The sequence below is a fragment of the Triticum aestivum genome, chromosome 7D, assembly GCF_018294505.1.
Source record: "Triticum aestivum cultivar Chinese Spring chromosome 7D, IWGSC CS RefSeq v2.1, whole genome shotgun sequence".
NCBI classification, from domain to species: Eukaryota; Viridiplantae; Streptophyta; class Magnoliopsida; order Poales; family Poaceae; genus Triticum; species Triticum aestivum.
Genome location: NC_057814.1, coordinates 588454828 through 588462320, shown reverse-complemented (window position 1 = coordinate 588462320; position 7493 = coordinate 588454828).

Here is a 7493-nt window from a genome sequence, read left to right as displayed (position 1 = left end):
TATCAGGTATTCAATCTACGTTTGGTTATTTTGTTCTACTCATGTCGAAGGTTTGAACCTACCACAATATTTGTGTAGTTTTCTTCTATGTTACTTACGTATACAATTGATTTGCCACAATGATCTTAACCTGACCTTCTTTGACCTTGACGTAAATGTAGACAAAGTTGTACGGAAAGATGTGCAAGCGGTTGTTTCAAGCGTCCTTATCTACGCCTCTGGCGTAGTCAAGGTGCATCACGTCATGGTTCATAGTCTACAAGGAGCCTATCCAATTGCGTACAACAGGTTTTATATGGGGTTTGTTACATTTTGATAAAAAATTCTTCTAAACCAGATGAATACACGATAGCAGTTAAATACAAGGACATCAACAAGATGCGTGTTCTTCTATTTCATGGTTTAGAAAAAAAACATTGGTACATATATACAAGGTAATTCGGAACACCAGTAGAAATATTATATAGTTTGAAATATGTGTTCTCAGTTCGTCAAGTGGCTATCCAAGAGTGCAGGACACCATGATATGTGGTGTTGTAAAAAGCATAAGATAGACAAGTTTAGGCCACAGATGCAAGAATGACAGTAAACATTATTGCAAATATTTAGATTCTGTTGGCAACTACTTCCATTCCGGTCAAAAGAGAAAGCATACTAAATCTTTTGGTCGGGACCATCGTTTCAGGTAAGCATCATGATTCTTCGAATGTTGAAAATCTATATATTGTAATAGTCAACATGATTTACAACTTTGGTAATGTATTAACATGGCTTCAATTATAAGACATCATTGTATTAACTACTTATGTAGGATAGACCAATGAAACAGATGCAAGTCATGGGATTTACAAGATTTGAGACATTAAGTTTTGAACACAGTGTCGGAGAACATTAGAATAAACAAATTGGTGAAGATTTTGTCACACAGTTCGGCACATTAACACTATATATGCTACATAAATTTATCTATTAATGTGTCATATTAATTTTCATGTTAATGTGGTATTTAGATATCTCTTGAACAATAGAAGTCCAAAATAGATGTTATGACTTCCTTACAATTACAGTAATCTTTCTTATTCTACTTCTTATGTAAACATATTTGTGCATACAAGCCAGAAATAAATGATGTGCATGACAACTTGCATACTGTTGGAGAAGAAGAAAAAAATTGTAATCCCCAAAAAATTCTTCATAGCTAAATTGCATAGTGTTAACAGGTATGTCAGTTTTATGTATAATTTCTAATATTACTGGAAAATTACATGTGTGTACCATTATAAGCAGAGTTGATCAAAGAAAGTGGAAAATAATGATTATTGTAAAGCATTTCTCTACAAAACAACCTATTACATGAAGATGTTAAGCTGAGATAGTACTATAACAAATTGTTAAGCATGTTAGTTATTAAATAATAGATACACTAAATCATTTTGTTCAATTTTCTAACAAGTAACTAATTACTCATTCTCATTTTACTTCACATGTTAATATTGTCCTGACTCAGATTTTGTAAACTTTGAGCGTGTTTATCAAAATAATTCTTAGCATCTACACTACCATATCATTATGTAGATTCTCATTGAATATATTATCACATCATCTATAAATATATATTTATTTGTTGTAAACATTCATATTGTTCTCAATAAAATTTTGATTTAGGAAAAATCTAATACGGAAAGTAAATTGAAATTCAGGAAGTATAACAACTAGGTGGTCCAATCAAGCCACCTAATGAATTTCAATTTATTAGGACATAAGATTCTCATTAGCACTTACTTTTGTAGGCTAGCCTGTGCGAATGCACGGGTTGATGACTAGTATCATTTAATTTAGTATGATGTGCCACAACAGTTTCAGATTCATAGCCATAAAAAGGATCGGATTCAACCAAAGTAATTATATCAGGATCAACAGAGAATTCATAATCCTTATCAGTAACAAAGATAGGTGAAGTAGCATAAGCAGGATCATATTTCATTGTAGCATTCAGAGTTTTTTGTTTAAGCTTAGCTAATAATTTCTTAAGATCACTTCTATCATTGCAAGCAAGAAAGTCTCTAGCAGTTTCTTCATCCATAACACAGCCCTCAGGCATAACAGGTAATTCATATTTATTGGGAGAGCCTTCATCATCACTTTCATCAATATTATCATTTTCAATAATTTCATTCTCTCTAGCCTTAGCAAGTTGTTCATCAAGAAATTCACCAAGTGGCACAGTAGTATCAAGCATAGAAGTAGTTTCATCATAAGTATCATGCATAGCAGAAGTAGCATCATCAATAACATGCGACATATCAGAATTAATAGCAGAAGCAGGTTTAGGTGTCGCAAACTTACTCAAAACAGATGGTGAATCAAGTGCAGAACTAGATGGCAGTTCCTTATTTCCCCTCGTAGTTCAGGGATAAATTTTTGTTTTCTCGTCTTTCAAGTTCCTCATAGTGACCAGCACATATAAATCCCAAGTAACTCAAAGAATACAGCTATGCTCCCTAGCAACGGCGCCAGAAAATAGTCTTGATAACCCAAAAGTATAGGGGATCGCAACAATTTTTGAGGGTAGAGTATTCAACCCAAATTTATTGATTCGACACAAGGGGAGCCAAAGACTATTCTCAAGTATTAGCAGTTGAGTTGTCAATTCAACCACACCTGGATAAATTAGTATTTGTAGCAAAGTATTTAGTAGCAAAGTAATATGGAAGTACCGGTAACGGTAGCAAAGTAATATTTTTGGGTTTTGTAGTGATTGTAACAGTAGCAACGGTAAAGCAAATAAGCGGAGAACAATATGTGAAAAGCTCGTAGGCATTGGATCGGTGATGGAGAATTGTGCCGGATGCGGTTCATCATGTAACAATCATAACATAGGGTGACACAGAACTAGCTCCAATTCATCAATGTAATGTAGGCATGTATTCCGAATATAGTCATACGTGCTTATGGAAAAGAACTTGCATGACATCTTTTGTCCTACCCTCCCGTGGCAGCGGGGTCCTAATGGAAACTAAGGGATATTAAGGCCTCCTTTTAATGAGTACCGGACCAAAGCATTAACACATAGTGAATACATGAACTCCTCAAACTATGGTCATCACCGGGAGTGGTCCCGATTATTGTCACTTCGGGGTTGCCGGATCATAACACATAGTAGGTGACTATACACTTGCAAGATAGGATCAAGAACTCACATATATTCATGAAAACATAATAGGTTCAGATCTGAAATCATGGCCCTCGGGCCCTAGTGACAAGCATTAAGCATAGCAAAGTCATAGCAACATCAATCTCAGAACATAGTGGATACTAGGGATCAAACTCTAACAAAACTAACTCGATTACATGATAAATCTCATCCAACCCATCACCGTCCAGCAAGCCTACGATGGAATTACTCATGCACGGCGGTGAGCATCATGAAATTGGTGATGGAGGATGGTTGATGATGACGACGGCGACCGATTCTCCTCTCCGGAGCCCCGAACGGACTCCAGATCAGCCCTCCCGAGAGAGTTTAGGGCTTGGCGGCGGCTCCGTATCGTAAAACGCGATGAATCTTTCTCTCTGATTTTTTTCTCCCCGAACGTGAATATATAGAGTTGGAGTTGAGGTCGGTGGAGCTCCAGGGGGCCCACGAGGCAAGGGGGCGCGCCCAGGGGGGCAGGCGCGCCCCCCACCCTCGTGGAAAGGGTGTGGGCCCCCTGGCCTTGATTCTTTCGCCAATATTTTTTATTATTTCAAAAAATAATCTGCGTGGAGTTTCAGGTCATTCCGAGAACTTTTGTTTCTGCACATAAATAACACCATGGAAATTCTGCTGAAAACAGCGTCAGTCCGGGTTAGTTCCATTCAAATCATGCAAGTTAGAGTCCAAATGAAGGGCAAAAGTGTTTGGAAAAGTAGATATGACGGAGACGTATCAATGTGCAATGATCTAGTGTAGCAAAGATATCAAAAAACGGACAAGCCTTGAAAATATCATGCTAGCTATCTTACGATCATGCAAAGCAATATGACAATGAATGCTCAAGTCATGTATATGATGATGATGGAAGTTGCATGTTAATATATCTCGGAATGGCTATGGAAATGCCATGATAGGTAGGTATGGTGGCTAATATAAGGAGGCTTATGTGTGACAGAGCGTATCATATCACGGGGTTTGGGTGCACCGAGGAAGTTTACACCGACTCTCGAGGTGAGAAAGGGCAATTCACGGTACCGAAGAGGCTAGCAATGATGGAAGGGTGAGAGTGCGTATAATCCATGGACTCAACATTAGTCATAAAGAACTGACATACTTATTGCAAAAGTCTATCAGCTATCGAAACAAAGTACTACGCGCATGCTCCTAGGGGGATAGATTGGTAGGAAAGGACCATCGGTCGTCTCCGACCGCCACTCATAAGGAAGACAATCAAAAAATATCTCATGCTCCAACTTCTTTACATAACGGTTCACCAAACATGCATGCCACGGGACTCACAAACCTTAACACAAGTATTTCTCAAATTCACAACTACTCACTAGCATGACTCAAATATCACCATCTTTATATCGCGAAACTATTGCAAGGAATCAAACATATCATATTCAGTGATCTACAAGTTTTATGTAGGATTTTATGACTAACCATGTGAATGACCAATTCCTATCAACTCTCTAAATAGATATAAGTGAAGCAAGAGAGTTTAATTCTTTCTACAAAAGATATGCCCACGCTCTAACAGATATAAGTGAAGCAAAAGAGCATTTTACAAATGGCGGTTTTCTATGTATAGGGAAACAGGCAATCCAAACTTCAAATGATATATGTGATGCACATGAAGCATTTTATAAAGCCATACTCAAAAGATATAAGTAAATGCAATGAGCATTCTATAAATCAACCATGGACTATCCACTACTAGAAAAAGGTCTGTTAGTGGCGCACCTATTTTTGCCATTAATGGCGCACTATAGGTGCGCCAATATTACCATGCCACTAGTAACAAACAGTAATGGCGCATATTTGGTGCGCCATTACTATCACAGATAGTGGTGCGCCATTACTATGCCTAGAAGTGTGGCATTACTATCTGACTTAATAATGGCGCACCACTTACTAACAATTTTTTTTTCAAATTTTTTTTCAGAAATTTTTTTTCAAAAAAAAAAATTCAATTTTTTTTCGTTTTTTTCTTAATCTTGGGTCACTGTGGCTTAATCTCGGGTCAATATGCTTAATCTCCAGTCAAATCGCACTCCATGGTCAAACTTCCCGTAAGGTCACACATCCTCGCACTACTCCAGCCCGAGCACGCTTAACTTCGTAGTTCTATCCAACCCAGCACCAGCTCACTTAACAGGCACTTGTTGATATATCTATCATATCAATCCTATTAAACCTTGTTGATGTCTATGACTTTGTTCATGTTTATGAGTGTGATGAAATTTTGAAAAAATATTTCAAACTTCCCAGTCATATTACGTATCATATTTTGAACATTTTTTCAAAAAAAAATTGAAACCAATTTTTTTTCTGTTACTAGTGGCGCACCTAGCAAATGGTGCGCCATTAGTAAGTTTGAATTTTTTTCCATTTCCCCCCTATAGATCTTAAAAGCCCCGTATCTTTTATTCTGTTAGGTTTATGGGATTCTGAAAATCTTCAATGGGGTTCCCCCTGTTGAATTCGGATGTAACTTTTTGAGTAGATGATTTTTTATATAAAGAACTTTTTAATCCGAGTTTGTATGCAAAAGTTATGCCAATTTTACTAAATTCCAGAGAGATTTTGCAAATAAAGTCTAAATTCATATTTGTTAATTTTCCCAACAACTAGACCACATATCACGTGGGAAACTTATTTCCTTTTATTTTTTTGACATTTTCATCATTTTCTTTTATTTTTTTTAAACTGAAAAGGCGGTTCCGGGGGGGGGGGGTGCATTTGGTTATGAGTTGTTAGCAGAGGCGCACCATGGGATAGTGCGCCATTACTAGTTGACATAGTAATGGCGCAAATGTACAAAGTGCGCCATTACTATGTGTATGTCTTGGTCAAACCATGGTCAAACTCAGTAATGGCGCACTTTGTGTAGGTGCGCCATTACTAAGTTTGACATAGTAATGGCGCACCTATGCAAAGTGCGCCATTACTATGTTTGACCAAGGTTTGACCCAGTCATACACATAGTAATGGCGCACTTTGTACGGGTGCGCCATTACTATGTCAACTAGTAATGGCGCACTATCCCCTGGTGCGCCACTGCTAACAATTTTTTTATTTTTTTCTTTAAAACTAGTAATGGCGCACCACACACCAGGTGCGCCATTAGTAATATGTCAATAATGGCGTACCTGTATCTGGTGCGCCACTGCTACCACTGCTATATAGCAGTGGCGCACCACATACATGGTGCGTCATTAATGTCCATATTAGCTATATCCGTTTTCCTAGTAGTCATCTGATACCAGCATGGTGCATCAAAGAAAAGTGAAAACTAAGTGCAAAATACGCTCCAAGATTTGCACATATCACATGAACGAAACGAAACCGAAAACATACCGATACTTGTTGAAGAAATGTGAGATGCCTTCCGGGGCATCCCCAAGCTTAGACGCTTGAGTCTCCTTGAATATTTACTTGGGGTTCCTTGGGCATCCCCAAGATTAAGCTCTTTCCTCTCCTCCTTCTCCTCATATCGAGACCTCCTCGATCCTTGATCACTTCATCCACGCGAAACTCAACAGAAAGTTCGATATGATCCGCTAGTATAATAAAGCAAATCACTACTCTAATTATTGTTGCAAACTAATTCATATTTTGTTTTTTTGCATTGTAGCTACTGTAATATAACTTTTCGATGGCTTAATCCACTGATAGAAATCGATATTCATCAAAACAAGCAAACAATGCATCAAAAACAGAATATGTCTTCAACAGGACAGTCTGTAGTAATCTGAACATTCACCATACTTATGGTACTCCAAAAATTCTGAAAAAATTGGGAAAAATAGAAAATTTGAATAGAGAGACAGTGCAAAAAGTTTCAGAACCGTTTGACGTTCCAGTAAAAAAATGTAAAATCACGCACTAAAGCCAAAGTTTCTGTTTTGCACCGCACAAACCAACAAGCAATGTAAACATCCTAAAGGCAAATCTTGGCACATTATTTTTATAATACAATGGAATTGTACAAGGGGATATTATTTTTGTTGAAAAGTTTCTGTAATCAAGATTCACAAAGTTTCCGTGAGCATGAACAAAGTTCAAGCAGCTCCTTCACTTCAACAATGCTTGTCTCTCTCACTTTCACTTTCCTTTTTTGAAAAGTTTTGGGTTCCCCTCTTTATTTTTTATACTCTATAAAAGCACTCAACAGAAATAAATGACTCTCTAAAACTTCTGGGTTGTCTCCCTGGCAGCGCTTTCTTTAAAGCCATTAAGCTAGGCATAAGATGCTCAAGTAATGAATCCACCCGGATCCCAAGGTATATCA